General features: G+C 43.9%; 1 protein-coding gene across 4 annotated transcripts in view; it reads left to right on the forward strand.

The window, feature by feature from the left end:
* The first annotated feature begins 973 nt into the window (after window positions 1-973).
* The window catches only part of ABCA1 (ATP binding cassette subfamily A member 1), a 130,338-nt gene continuing 117,356 nt past the window's right edge, over window positions 974-13,955 (forward strand). The window contains exons 1-2 of one of the 4 annotated variants that reach the window (XM_046022412.1): window positions 1,048-1,075; window positions 1,202-1,253. The gene's annotated coding sequence lies outside the window, so the exon portion shown is untranslated. Of the gene's footprint in view, window positions 1,254-13,955 lie in introns of all 4 variants that reach the window. The other 3 variants (XM_046022411.1, XM_046022415.1, XM_046022414.1) reach the window with 3 other exon arrangements.

The raw sequence follows: 13,955 nt of genomic DNA on the forward strand, positions 1-13,955 counted from the left end.
TATCTTACAGTTTGTTGGCTTGATTTATGACTTAAATATTCAGACAAAGTATGTGGGCCTTCATTTTTACTTCTGCCTCTGTCCTCAAAAGTTATGGGTGGTCTGCTGCTGACTGTTGTGGCTAAGCCAGAGGAGGAAGCTGGAGAACTGAATGGCTATATAATTTCACAACTGTGATTTTCTAGCTGCACTTTGCAAATCTACAGAAGCCAAAACACAGGCTCTGTGTATTTATCACGGGGGCTCTGACCAATATAATGAAAATATAAAGGGGACTGGTTCACTGTGCCTTTTTTTTTTTTTTTTTTTTCCTGTGGCCTCCCACCTCCCCCCAGTTTGCAAAGAGAAGGAGGAAGAGGCTTTTCATTGTCCCTTCCACAGACTTGGGAGGCCCAGGCTGGGAATCCCAAAGGCAATAAATAAATCTCCTATTGAATACCAAAGTCAGGGTTTGGGGTGGAAAACAAAAACTGCTGATTATCCAGACTGTCCGTCCTCCCCCACACCCTGGGCATTTGAAATGGAAGGCTAAAGGGTTGGTGTCCTGAGGGGTTTTGGCCCTCAATCCCTCCGACTGGGTAAAGTAACAAAGGAAAAAAAAAATGCTGAAAGCAGGAGTTTAGAGGAAGCGATTTCCACTAATGCTCTTGGCTGAAGGAAACATGGAGGAGACAGTCTCTGACTCAGCCCCAAGCCCCAGGTTTCCCGCTTTTCCTAGGCGGGCAGGCTCGGGCAGGGCAGGGGGCAGCCACCCTGGACCCGCTAGGCCAGCAGCGCCCCCCACTTCGCACCCTCCGCCCCCAGCCCTGCCGGGAGCAGCGGAACGTCGCCCGTTTAAGGGGCGGGGCGCGGCTCCACGTGCTTTCTGCTGAGTGACTGAACTACATAAACAGAGGCCGGGGAAGGGGGCGGGGAAGGAGGGAGAGAACAGACTTTGACCGATAGTAACCCTGGCGCTCGGCACAGCCGAATCTATAAAAGGAACTAGTCGCGGCAAAACCCCGGTAATTCTGAGGGAGAGTGAGTGGGGCAGGGACCCGCCGAGCCCAGCCGATACCTCTCTCCTCCGAAGCAGGTGGGCAGGGCAGGGGGCGCCGCAGGACCGGCGCAGCCAGAGCCAATTTCTCCGGGCCGCTTTGCTCTTCCCCTCCTTTAAAATTTTATTTTATTTTATTTTTTCCCTTTTCCCCTTCTCCGGAAGGGTTTTTCAAGGGTTGGGGGAAAAAAGACGCACGCACAAAAGTGGAAAACAGGTAAGAGGTTCTCCAGTGACTAGGGCGTTATTGTTTTGTTTCGGGCCGAGGAGGCTCTGGGAAGCGCTGGGTTTCGGGGACTAGTCCGAACCCCCACCTCTTGCAGCGCAAGTGGGGCGGGGGCGGTGTAAATGGAGAGGACGTCCTAGGACGAGCTCCAGCGACCCAGAGACGCTAGCGCTGCTGCGTTCGGGGCTCACCCGGCGGTGGGGCCCGGGAAGCATCTCTGGGCGTGGAGATCCGGGCGCCGTACCTCGGGCGCAGTGCGATGTCGGGTGGCGGGGGAGGGGGGGGGAGATTCTGGTCGTACTGGGGGCGCTGATGCACGGGGTGGGGGTGGGGGAGCGGAAAGTGGCAGTCCCAGCTCCGAGCGCTTCCCTTTGTTCGGAAGAGCCTGAGCCGGCTGGAAACCCCTCTGGCTGCGGGTCGGCCGGCGCCCACCGGGACAGATGCCAGCACTGAGTCCCCAGTGCGTTCTTTAAGGAGCTGGTCTGAGTCGGGATCTGACCTGGGGATCCGCCCCGTCCGCCCCCGGGTTGGAGTGGCGTGTTCTTGTTCCCCAAGAACTCGACTGGGTAGTGTCCCAAACGGGGTCTGTAGCGCTATTGATCACATGAGGCCTCGGGGGCTTTGTCTGACTTGGGGTCCTGCGTCTGGTCCCCGTGCGCTCACCCAGCTGGTGTCCCTCGCACAGCGAGGGGACGCGTTTTGTTCCTTTTTAAAAGCAAAAGACCTAGAAGAAGAAGAACCTGCGGAGACTTGGAGCTGAGATGCCGGTTCCCCTACCCCCCCCCCCCCCCCCATCCTTCCTGCCCTTTGCCGCTTAGTCTCCTGGGGCGGCCTCAGGCCGGGCACTGATGGGGAAGCTGGGGCAAGCCGGTGCCGCGGAATGACCGAGAGTAACCCCGGCGGGCGGCGCAGAACTCTAAGCTCCGCCGCGGGGCTGGGCCGAGTGGGGAGGGGGGAAGGCTGGGCTCCGGCTACCGGTGGCCCCGGGGGACTGGCCCGCAGCGCCTCCTGGCCGAACGGCCTGGGAATCGACCCTGTGGCTGGAGGGGGGACCGGGCTTCACAAGGGGCTGTCACTTTTGGGTTCCGACTAAGATCCGGTGAAGACGGGTGGTTGGAGATTGGGAGGAAGCCTGGGGCATCGGGCGAAAAGCCCGTTTGGTTTTTTTTTTTTTTTTTTTTTTAATCAGAATGTTTCCCGATTCCCAGACCCTTGTTACATGAGAAGGTTCTTGGCCAGTGCCATGGATGTGTGTAGGTGTCTGTTTTTCAGCACTTAATCTTATAGAAGGAAATAAACAAGATGTGCGTGTGCGTGTGTGTGTTAGAGAGGGAGATGGAGAGAGAGAGAAGCGTCAGGCACTGGAAGTAATTGTCCTTTATCTTTTGCAGCATTGATACCATCAACTTTTAAAGCCCAAAACTATTATTCAGTGACACCTCACGAAGTGAGTGGTATATACATTAACGTAAAAGAGGACAAATTTGATATTATAAAACATTTCCCTGGTGATGAAAATCAGCAAGTCACTTTTAAAGGCCCTATCTGCACCCCCTCCCCCCAAATACCTTACAGAATTTTCCAAGTTCAAAGGCAGCCTTACTGGTTCTTTTAATAATAGTTTGGGACCCAAACATAAGTTTTGATCTTCTTTTCAGACAGAACTTAAATCCTAACTAACAAAGTGCTTCATTTCTCATCTCTCCTTTTATTTCAGCCCATTTTCCCTCATCCCTACCACAAAAATAATGGAGGCTTTCTGTTGTTTGAATCATTCCCTTGAGACACTTCTCCCATATCAAAAGTGTGAAAGCATGAAGAATGTTTTGGAGTAGAACCTCTTCAGATAGAATAATAATTTTCAACTACAAAGTTTCCACTGTCGGCCTGTTCCCCAGCTGCTCCTGTAAAGCAAATAATTCACGATAGAGTTAAAAAAAATATTGGATATGCAGAGCAAATTGGTATCTACTTGGAAAAAACAAAAACAAACAGCAGTAGAATCAGAGTGACCAGGCTTAATGATAACCACAATCCATTTAAGGGACAAGAATTGCTATTCTAGTCAGAGTAATTCCCTTGCAAGGACAAGTCTCATGTTCCAGAATGACATACCTGATTTTGAAGGGGCCATCTGTGATATGTGTGTCTCCTGTCCTCATGAGCATTTGAAATCCCAACTCTCCTAAATATTTTTTTTTTTTTTTAAAGATTTTATTTATTTATTTGACAGAGAGAAATCACAAGTAGGCAGAGAGGTAGGCAGAGAGAGTGAGAAGGAAGCAGGCTCCCTGCCAAGCAGAGAGCCCGATGCGGGACTCGATCCCAGGATCCCGAGATCATGACCTGAGCCAAAGGCAGCAGCTTAAACCACTGAGCCACCCAGGCGCCCCATCTCCTAAATATTTTAATTTACATCTAAATAGAGGCCTATAATGGACACATTTTTTACTTAGGGATATTTACAGTTCATGTGAGACTATGGTCAGTCTAGGATTGAAAAAGGGTGGTTAGGGCTTGGTGGTTTTCAACCTCTGCTCTAGGAAGTCCAATGCTTACATTATTAAAAATGAATGAAACTGAGCAACACAGCTTTTTATTATCTTTGTAGTATTTACCTTACATGGAGAGAAGTTGGAATATTTTTCCATCAAAAAAATTTGTTTAGGGATCTGACCTCCCATAAACCAAGTGGCTTATGCTAGGCTCATAGTGATTGAGAATTGTCAATAGTTTTGCTATTTCAGTTTTTAGCTCATAATTAAGTGACATTACCTTAGACTCTTTAATTATAAACATTTTGGATATCTAGAAATTACCAGTAGACATGCGGTTTTGTATTTCTAAAATACTCTCAAATCCAAATACATTTTCATTTACTGTCTGGATATTAAATAATGCAAGGAAAATGCTCTTTATGACTGTTACTTCGGCATCAGCTTTTAAATGATCTTTCTGAAAATTTGTTTTATTTAACTGTTCTGGGAGAGGGCCTACGTAAAAAACAAAGACCCTCTTCATATCTGCATGTGGAAATAATCATAAATGCCAACGTTATTGCAATGTTTATTTAATAGACACTATATAGCACTATGTACCAAATGCTTTTCAAATTCTAACCAATTTAATCTCCACAGCAAACCCATTTATTATTCTTATTTTACAAATGAGACTGAGAGGTTAGCTAACTTGTCCCTGGTCACACGTCTTGCGAGTTGGCAAAAGTAATATTTGAACCCAGCCAGTGAGTCCCAGAATACTTTAATGCCCACACTAAACGTTGAGGTGGGAACAATTTCAGCTGCTTTAAGCAGAGGACTTTTGAGGATGCTTGTTATGTTTATGGTACATTCATCTGCTGGAGACCTTATCAGACTCTACAGCCTGTATCGTATTTCCCTTGTTTGTTGGGAGTGAGCCAACCAAATTCTCTTCAGCCTGGGACATAGGTTGCACAGGGGATTGCGACACCATGGAAAGAACAGACAATAAAATTTACTCAACTTGAATACTTTTCTTGGTTTAAAACGAAAATTTTATCATTGCTTCAGTCAGATATTTGTGAGTAGGTCTATGCTCTCAAAGTGTTTTCCTGTGTAATACATACAGAATGGAAGGGCAGAGTATTTGGCTGTAAAAATCTAAGGAACAAAAGACAAAGGAAGAATTATTAGTTTAGCTGTCAGTTCTAACACGGGGGGATTTTTTTTTTTTTTTGGTTGTAGTACAATACAGTTCCTGCTTGTTCTATCCTTAATTATGTTGTGGACCTTTTGAAATAAGCTATTTCTCTGTTATTGCTATTACTGTCTAGGAATCAAATTTAGCCATTTCTTTTCTTTTTTTTTTTTTTTTTTAAAGATTTTATTTATTTATTTGACAGAGAGAGATCACAAGTAGGCAGAGAGAGAGAGAGGAGGAAGCAGGCTCCCTGCGGAGCAGAGAACCCGATGCGGGGCTCGATCCCAGGACCCTGAGATCATGACCTGAGCCGAAGGCAGTGGCTTAATCCACTGAGCCACCCAGGCGCCCCAAATTTAGCCATTTCTTAAGGCATCTTTCTTTGAAAGTAATTACAGTTTCAAAGTCTGCTTTGTAAAAGTGAATTAAATTGTGATAGCAAATTAGAAATCAGCTCTTAGAAAGTATTTCTGCTCAGTTAGAAGCAGTTTCATTTATTGTTGATTTACTGGGTGCTGAATGTTGATTTAGGCATTTTACATGATGATTCGGTTCATTGTCTTGAGAACAATGTGAGGGTAGGTACTATTATTATCTTTATTTTACAGAGGGGGTGACTGAGGTATAGACAGGTTAAGGAGCTTGCTCATGGAGTTTGTTAATGCTAGCGAAGCTGAGGTTGCATCAATTTCCATGAATTTACCAATATCCAGGTAAGGACTTTGTCAAAATACCCTGTTTTGACAAAAGAAATAGTAGCAAAAGTCAAAGAGTGATTCTCCTTTTCATCTGGTTATTATTATTTTTTTAAGATTTTATTTATTTATTTGACAGAGAGAGATCACAAGTAGGCAGAGAGGCAGGCAGAGAGAGAGAGAGAGGAGGAAGCAGGCTCCCTGCCAAGCAGAGAGCCCGATGTGGGACTCGATCCCAGGACCCTGAGATCATGACCTGAGCCGAAGGCAGTGGCTTAACCCACTGAGCCACCCAGGCACCCTCATCTGGTTATTTTAACCCCCAAATAGTTGCCTGGATAGGTGACCAGCGTACATGCTATTAGAACGGTACATTTTGGAAGTATTTAAGGCCAGAGAATGAAAATCTCATATGTAAAATTGCTTTCAGATAGAGTTTCAGTTACTCTGCATTCCGTTGAGATGATAAACTGTATGAAAGCAAAGGATTCATGCTGACAACAAACTGCAGGTGCATCACACATGGGTCCTGGAACAAAATCAAGTTTGAAGTCCTGTCTGTTTCCATTTTGAAAACTTAACTTTAAGACCTGATTTGAATGCCATCCCTCTCGTAAGCTGGATTCCCTCCTCCCTGCCAAACACAGAGTGAAAATTATCCCCTTCTTTTTCACTCCCGTAAGATTGGATCACTGCAGTGTTCATGCCATGTATTTAATTGCATTCTTTTGTTATAGTTAACATTTGTTTGTATTCCTCTTGAGTGTATGCTTCTCCTTGAGAACGTCTTTGATTCATTCTCCCCAGTCTTTAATTCAACCCCCTTGATGTGAAAGCGTTCAATAAAAGCTGACTTGAACGAGTCAGACAAAGACAACGGGAAGCTAATGTTTCCTTGCTGTATTGTAAAAGACAAATTAGAATGATGGCATATTGTAGAAAAGCATTAGAAATAGAGGAATGTGAGTTATAATAGTTAATTATGAGTTCTAATAGTTAAGGTTAGGTTTATGATAGAGATTGAGAAATGTTAGCACATAGTCAATTTAGGCGAGCTTAGTTTTTGTAGAACAAACAATTCTGATTCCATTCAGTTTCATTTCTCTTTTTTGAAGCAGCTGTGATTTGCGAAATGCTATAATCTGTGACATCTCACTGTCAAATACTTTGATTTGCACATTAATTAATTTTTAAGACAAGAATGAGATAATTCACCAAGTATTATTGAACTTAAATACTTTTAAAAAAACAAAATAACCTTTTATGCATAAGATCTGTTCTTCATTCTGTGTGTGTGTATGTGTGTGTATTTGTTTAAAACTCTGCAGCATTTTCTATGCCAAATCCAACTTCCAAGAAGCATTTGGAAGCCAAAGCATTTTATCTGGCTAGTCTTGAAGTCCAGATGTTTTATCATAACTGGTATTTAGTGTGGGATATTTCCCAGAAAAAAATTTTTACATATATAACCAATCATTTATTGGGAGAGGATTTTTAACAATTTTGAGCATATAATGAAAACAATGGATTCTCTTAAGAAAAAATATACATAGTCATGTACATTTCAAATTTTATGTATAATTACATATAATTATATTTTACATATAATTTCAGAAATCCACTAAAGAGCCATGTGACCTCGGGGAAGTCATTTTACTTTTCCAGGATTTACGTTCTTGGTTTATAAAATGAAAGCGGACGAAGCACATGACTTTTAAAGAAACCTTCTCGTGTTTACATCCTCCAGCTCTAGATCTGTATTTAGGAAAAGGATGATTCTTTGATTGTGGCTGCTCAGAGATACATCCTGCAGGGCCTCCTCAGCATTAGTGTAACAGATCATGTGGGTTTCGGGAGGTAGAGAGAAGACGCCCAGGGAATGCCTACGAGTATTCCTGAGTGTGAAGGTGACACAAAAAGGTGATGGGAAGAGAGGAAAGTACAGGCAAGAAAGCTGTTGAAATTGCCTATTCATCTGTGTTAATCGAGGAAGATGTGAATCATAGATCCAAAAAGGCCTTCTCATCTGAATTGCAAAGGAGGGGGGAGTTGGTTCATCTCAATACATTTCAATAGAGCAAATACGATATAGTGAGATTTCGTTCTTGTCTCCACTTCACCGTTTGGAGAATCTCTCGGAGATAAAATATTCATTTGGACTCTCAGTCTTGGATATATCTCCATTATGGGTATGGGTTTTGCTTCATACTCACGCCAAAGTCCTATTAAGCAATTATGTGGAAAGGAGTGCCGCTGCCCATGAGAGGATGAGAATTGGACTAACCAGATAAGGATATTCCTAAATACCGCAGAAGACTCTCGCTGGGGGTAGGTGGGCAAGACACAGAGCTTTCTGAAGCATTGTCCTCAATTTGTTGTTAGAGGGATCACAACAGATTGGGACCAGAAGGGAGAAGAAGGGAGAAAAAGGAACAAGAGGTTTTAGACTTGGAGGAAGGGGGCACAAGGGGAGGAAAGAAGCCGCAAAGAAGTTTCATATCCCTATTTACACTTGCTTTGCAAAATTCCTGTGGGATGCCAGGTTGGGAATAATTGCTTTTGCCAAGGGTCAAACCAAGCTTGTTTTCTTGAAGAAGCAAGTCCCCAAGGGGGTGGCAGTTTGAAATCGATTGCATCTGGTGCTTAGGTGATCCAAGTTTGACATAAAGGCAACACTGAGGGAAGCAGCAGCTGTCCTTGGAAAGGCAGCGAGTATGTGAAGACCCAAGCTAGGGTTTAGATTGACCTGAGGACCCTTCTCTACTCCCAGATGCAGGACTTTGGGATGGAGGTGGCAGTTTATCTTAGCTGGGGTGAGGTGTGGTCCTTGGTAGTGGAAGAGGGAGGGAAGAGAAAGATAAATGATTAGAAAAATGTGTTAATATGCAGAAAGTACCATGAAACTCGTATTCATTTCTTCAGCAGATATTTTTTCAAATACTGTGTAAAGTGCTGGGGTTCTGAACAAATGTCAAAAGACTTTGAGGATCTGCCACCATAATGAATTTTACCTTGGCATTCAGGGCTCTTTGAAATAAGACATTTTTTTAAAATTTATTTTCAGCGTAACAGTATTCATTGTTTTTGCACCACACCCAGTGCTCCATGCAATACGTGCCCTCCCTATTACCCACCACCTTGTTCCCCAACCTCCCACCCCCCGCCCCTTCAAAACCCTCAGGTTGTTTTTCAGAGTCCATACTCTCTCATGGTTCATCTCCCCTTCCAATTTCCCTCAACTCCCTTCTCCTCTCCATCTCCTGATGTCCTCCATGTTCTTTGTTATGCTCCACAAATAAGTGAAACCATATGATACTTGACTCTCTCAGCTTGACTTATTTCGCTCAGCATAATCTCTTCCAGTCCCGTCCATGTTGCTACAAAAGTTGGGTATTCATCCTTTCTGATGGAGGCATAATATTCCATCATGTATATGGACCACATCTTCCTTATCCACTCATCCGTAGAAGGGCATCTTGGTTCTTTCCACAGTTTGGCGACCGTGGCCATTGCTGCTATAAACATTGGGGTACAGATGGCTCTTCTTTTCACTACATCTGTATCTTTGGGGTAAATACCCAGTAGTGCAATTGCAGGGTCATAGGGAAGCTCTATTTTTAATTTCTTGAGGAATCTCCACACTGTTCTCCGAAGTGGCTGCAACAACTTGCATTTCCACCAACAGTGGAAGAGGGTTCCCCTTTCTCCACATCCTCTCCAACACACGTTGTTTCCTGTCTTGCTAATTTTGGCCATTCTAACTGCTGTAAGGTGATATCTCAATGTGGTTTTAATTTGAATCTCCCTTATGGCTAGTGATGATAAGCATTTTTTTCATGTGTCTGATAGCCATTTGTATGTCTTCATTGGAGAAGTATCTGTTCATATCTTCTGCCCATTTTTTGATATGATTATCTGTTTTGTGTGTGTTGAGTTTGAGGAATTCTTTATAGATCCTGGATATCAACCTTCTGTACTGTCATTTGCAAATATCTTCTCCCATTCCGTGGGTTGCCTTTTTGTTTTGCTGACTGTTTCCTTTGCTGTGCAGAATCTATTGATCTTGATGAAGTCCCAAAAGTTCATTTTCGCTTTTGTTTCCTTGGCCTTTGGAGACATATCTTGAAAGAAGTTGCTGTGGCTGATATCGAAGAGGTTACTGCCTATGTTCTCCTCTAGGATTCTGATGGATTCCTGTCTCACGTTGAGGTCTTTTATCCATGAAATAAGACTTTTGACACCTTCATCCTCCATTATAAGAGGCATCCTTGAACTTGACTCAGTTTTTCGCCAGTGATGAGTGTGGCTTAATAACTATTTGTTAACTGAATCTCCCTCCACAGGTTTTCCTCATACCTCTGACTTGGACTTGAGGAACCCCTTCTGGCTAGTTTTTGGCTTCTCATTGTTCTGGAGTCTCACATTCATCCTCTGTGGCTGCTTCTGTTTGCACTACGCCCTCTGCTCCTGTTCCTCACTGACTGACATTCCCCCCGCCGGCCATGGGTAGATGCGAGCACGGCTGAGAGTCGACTAGGCCTTCCGCCAGGTCACCTCCTGTCATTGTCACCGTATCTTTGGTAGGCGGCACATCAGCCATTCAAGTTATTTCAGTTGACCCACGTTTTTGTAATCATTAATGGATTTTTAAAAAGTCAACCTTACGTGTGTCCTCTAAATTGAGAACTGATCACAGTTGCCTCAAATAAAAGGTTAGTCACAAAACAGAGAGAAAACAATTTAATTTTCTCAACAGTCTTGTCTATAAAATAAACTTGCTTTTGAAATGTGCTAACAGACTGTGACACTTGTTCTTACTTTGTTAAAAAGTGGAATTGGCCTGCGCTGAAGAGGTGCTGATGAAAAGGCCAAACACAGACTTTCCCCTTCATGTAATAAAATTTTATGTAAAGGCCAAAAAAAGTGATGAAAAGATTGAATTTTTCGCATGGTGTGAGTCCGAGTTTAATACTGTGCCTGTCCATCTAAAATCCTCTAAGTGGAATTTGAGTAGCTCTTTTTTTTTTTTTAAGATTTTATTTATTTATTAGAGAGAGAGAAAGAGAGAGATCATGAATGAGGGGAAGAGCAGAGGGAGAAGCAGGCTTCCCACCGAGCAGGGGGGCTCGATTCCGGGACGCCAGGTCCTGACCTGGGCTGAAGGCAGAAACTTAACCAACTGAGCCACCCAGGCTCCCCTGGAATCTGAGTAGCTCTTAAATCCATCTTGTGTGGCTCCTCTCACATTTGGGGGAATGTGGAGGTTGACACCATTTTCAGATGGTGTACCTGATACAGAGAGTGGGTAAGTAACTTGTTCAGTTCACGTAGTTCGCTAATGGCAATGCCTGGGATTCAAACTCAAGTCTGATCCCCAAGCTCCAGGCAGTTTTTTTTAGATGTAGAAGATCTTCTACTCCAGCCTCTTCATCATCAAGACTTGTTTTCTGTTCTGTGGCTCATAGCAGGAGAGGGACTTGCTTAGATTCACACCCTGGCGGTCATTAACTGGAAATTAAAAACTTGGCCCCATATGTCTTTAATCCAGGGTTCTTACTGATGTACCAAAATTTTGGGTGATATTTACAGTGTCCTTTCAGGAGAGAAAAAAGAAATTGTGTCTATAAAAGTCTGTTCTTTACAGCTTACAATGGACACTGAATCCTTGAAAACTGGACTCGCCTCATTTACGTGTTGTCTGTTGATCCAGTTTGAATCTTAAGGGGTTTTTCAACTGTTTTTTTTTTTTTTTTTTTTTTCATTCTCTCTCTGCAGTAAAAATGCTGCTTGGTTATAAGTTTGAATCGGAAGGAAATCCCCACAGCAGTGCTGAAGGTTCAGTCTTTGCTGGGATCTGTTTCCTTTATGTGAAAGTACAAAACCCTGTGCTAATTTTGGCTGGTTAAGATTAATTGTGATTCAAGGCAGAGTGCTCTGTGTGTGTGTGTGTGTGTGTGTGTGTGTTTAACTTTAATGATTGTGTTCATTGAACAAGGACCTTGAGTTCAAGAGAAAGAAAGCCTTTGGTCAAGTTGTGTTTATTCAGTTGTCAGTCCTTTTGCAGGATTTGCAAATTTAGTGGAATTAGTGCCATTTTCCAGTTTTCAATCCCGGTCACATTTCACATGATCACAGCGTGGCTTTCTCCTCCTCCGCTGACCAAACGGAGGGTTGTCTGACAGTGGACTCCGTTAAGGGGAGTGCTGGTGCCCCCGTGGGATTCAGGGACCAAAAGGCACTCTGTTCTTTAGGCCGAGCTCCGTTTGGGGATGCTGGTGCTCTCCTGAAGTAGATACTTAGCACATGGCTGCCTGATTGTGTAGGTATTTAAATGCCGCTATAAAACCACTGTTGAAAAAAGTAGGCTAGCAAGAGTTCCACCCAAGTTTCATGTTGTTTTCTCCTTGAGCACTTTTTAAAATCTGACACATAAAATGCTTGATTTGTGAAAATCTCAGCAACCCTGCTTTCTAGAAGGAATACTCGGAATCATAATAATATTGGAATAAGGCAACTCTGTTTCCTCTGAGAAGAACCCCCCAAACCTCAAATAATAGAGTTCGTGCAGTCAGTACTTAAAAACAAAAAAAAAAAAGGCTAAGGTCCTTCAGTTTTTGTTTTTCAGAATCACAAGTATGCGGATTTAAACTTGTGATCTTATTCCTCTTTCTTCTTAGCAAAGCAGCCAGCAACATGGTTTGTTTGGGTTACTCTAGAGAAGGACTTCAGTGGTCAAGTTGGGAGGGCAGGGCTTACCTGCCTGTCTTACTTACTTACTTACTTACCTGTCTGGCCAAGAACCAGCAGTAAATTCTCACTTGCCTAGTTACCTGGTCCTTGCTGGGCAGCAGAAGCAAGCGTCGCAGACACAGGATGCAAGCCTTCTCAGCTGTAAGAGCTGGCTGGTGAAGGAAGGTGTTCTGGACAAGATTGCTGGGTTTGGTCACACCCTGAGTGAGCTAGAACTGGACAAGAGCCTGGAGATTAGGTCACTCGTTTTGGCAAAAGTAAAGGGAATAAAGTATCGAGGTGTAAAAGTTTTACCCAGGTGTTGCTGTCCTTCATTGAGTGAGGTTTTGACTTGAGCCTATGGGTGTAGAGTTCAGGAGTCCTGAGCAGTGCTGGCAGTCTTGTATTTAGGCTTGAGCCCCCAGAGGAGGGGTTCTTGGAGCTGGCATGCTTAAGAGGGTTCTAGAGCCTTTGTCTGGCAAATTACAGATTCTTTGCTCACATGAACGCAGTGAAAATAAATGTGCTTCCCAGCAATTTAGAGCATCTTTGAGGACAACCAAATTAAAGGTGCTCCAGCTTGAACCCGAGTTTCTTGGAGCACAGCTGGAAATTTTGTCATGCTTTTGAACTAACTGAACCTTTACTTTCAATGCAATTTCTGATTTGTTTCTGTAGGGAACCTGTTTTAATTCTTCTCTCCCATTCCTGAGGTCGGACTTCAGAAGCCCTCTTTCCTCAAATGTTTATGGAGCGTGGAGTCATCCGGGGCACTGGGGTCAGTATGGCAGAGAATAAGATGGTGAGATAGACTAGTTTGCTGCATGCACGTGGCTTACAGTTTTAGCAGGGATCACCCAATAGGTCAGTACCCTGGAGAAGACTGTGGGGAGAGCTGAGAAGATGGAGGAAATATAAGGCCCAGAGAGCAAATAGGTAGTTGACATAGAGGCTGCAGGAAATGGGGTGGAGAGGGAAATGGAGCCAGGCCCTGAGGACTTGGAGGAAGGCAGCAGCGTGCTTGCATAAATAATAGGAGCCAATTGCCACGAGTGTGGAGAGAATTGTATAAGTAAGCGGTGGGAGTCCCTGAGAGGGGGTTTTGTGGTAAAACAATGCCAGAAGTGGCACCAGGATTTCAGGGTCATCCCGTCACATCTTCCACTGAGCTGGGCACTGGAGAGAGCTCCAGTTCGTTTTGTAAAGGCCTTTGAGGGAAATGGTACCTTCTGTGAACAAAGAAGAGAGAAGAGATTCCTTTAATAAACTGCCCACTTTGTGCCCCACCCTTGATGAATGCTTCACCCTGTGAAGTCAGCAGCACTAATCATAATAGCTACCATTTACTGGACACTTACTTTGTTCCAGGAACTGACTTAATGTTTTGTATACATTATTGGTTCTATTTTATGAAGAGGATACAGGGGTTCAGAGTCCCTAGAGTCCCAGCTCTGGTGCTTAGCAGAGTCAGGATTCCAACCCAGTTTTCTCTGACTCCAAAAACTCCCTTCTTTCTGCTAGGCCAGGAATTCAGGAAAATAAAAGAGTTAAGGATGGTTGGGGGGTGTTTCCTGTAAAGTAGCATAGG

Source organism: Meles meles, chromosome 11 (genome assembly GCF_922984935.1).
Source record: "Meles meles chromosome 11, mMelMel3.1 paternal haplotype, whole genome shotgun sequence".
NCBI lineage: Eukaryota > Metazoa > Chordata > Mammalia > Carnivora > Mustelidae > Meles > Meles meles.